This window comes from Elephantulus edwardii, unplaced genomic scaffold (assembly GCF_000299155.1).
Source record: "Elephantulus edwardii isolate Elephantulus edwardi_28Jun2011 unplaced genomic scaffold, EleEdw1.0 scaffold00153, whole genome shotgun sequence".
Lineage (NCBI taxonomy): Eukaryota > Metazoa > Chordata > Mammalia > Macroscelidea > Macroscelididae > Elephantulus > Elephantulus edwardii.
In genome coordinates, this window is record NW_006399903.1 from 1,074,153 (window position 1) to 1,075,302 (window position 1,150).

A 1,150-nucleotide genomic window follows, 5' to 3' on the forward strand; every position below is an offset into this window, starting at 1 on the left:
AGTTGGACAAGTAGTTGTCCTCCAGATTTCTTGGCACAACTTGGTGAGCAGATGCAGGATTATCACTTGTTTGTTGAAATATGTCAGTTGTTATTCCATCAATTCCTGGGCTTTACATTGGACTTGTTCATTTTCATTCTAAATTAAGTGAATCTTGAATGAAACTAATACAAATATGAATATTTTACTCAAGAGTAACCCTGCAATCAGGAGACAGGAAGAGGGGCCATGATTGGAAAACCAGTAAACGAGATCACCAAAACAGAATGTAGAACTCATAGATCTGTGTGTTTAACTCCTGGGGGGAAAGCTCTTTGGCATTGTCTATAGAGAATCTCACTAGTAATCTAAAGGATGCTTTCCCCTAAAGATTCAAATACACAACCTACATCGAGTGAAAAAGGTGAGAAGTCTCTCATGCAAGAATCAGAATCATGGAGTGGGATGGCAAGGAATTGAGTTTGAGGTGAAATATTGAAAAATAAAATTTTATTGTTTACTCATATAAATGTTATTAAATTATAGATATTCTACAAGTCGTTATCCAGAAAACATAATAAGAAATATTCTATTTTCTGTACTTTCTTAGACTTTTCACTTTCAGAATAGTATCTGGTTGCCAAATGTAAAGAGAATCGCAAATTTACTTGTGGGTATACTTTTTTGTACATTATATCTTTGAGAACAACGCATGTTGTAAAGAATTTTACACCCTTCTCCTTTTCACCAGAGATTCCTAACATAAAATTTTGTGTTCAGATTACTCTGTCCCTTTCTTAACCTAGCATATTTTTTTAATACATAAGGCTTCTGCCAACTTCAAAAGAATGTAGATGAATCACTCAGGGAGAAAGAGAAGAATGAGAATGAAGTCCAATGGCACTGAAGATTTTGCTAGAATAACAAGTGGAACAAAGAAAAGAAAATGAAAACTTTATGTTTTTTTAGCAAAAGTGTATGAAAGTGAGGACCAAAAAAAAAAATTTTCGTTGAAACTGCCTAAGCTCATTACGAGATAATAATTAGTCATTTGCAGTCATAGAAAGACAAAAGGATCCAAATTATTACAGTGGTCACTTATTTGTTGCTGAATGAAAGGTTACCAAATCCAGTCGACTGATAGTCTTGAGGGAAAAAACCTGGTGAGCTG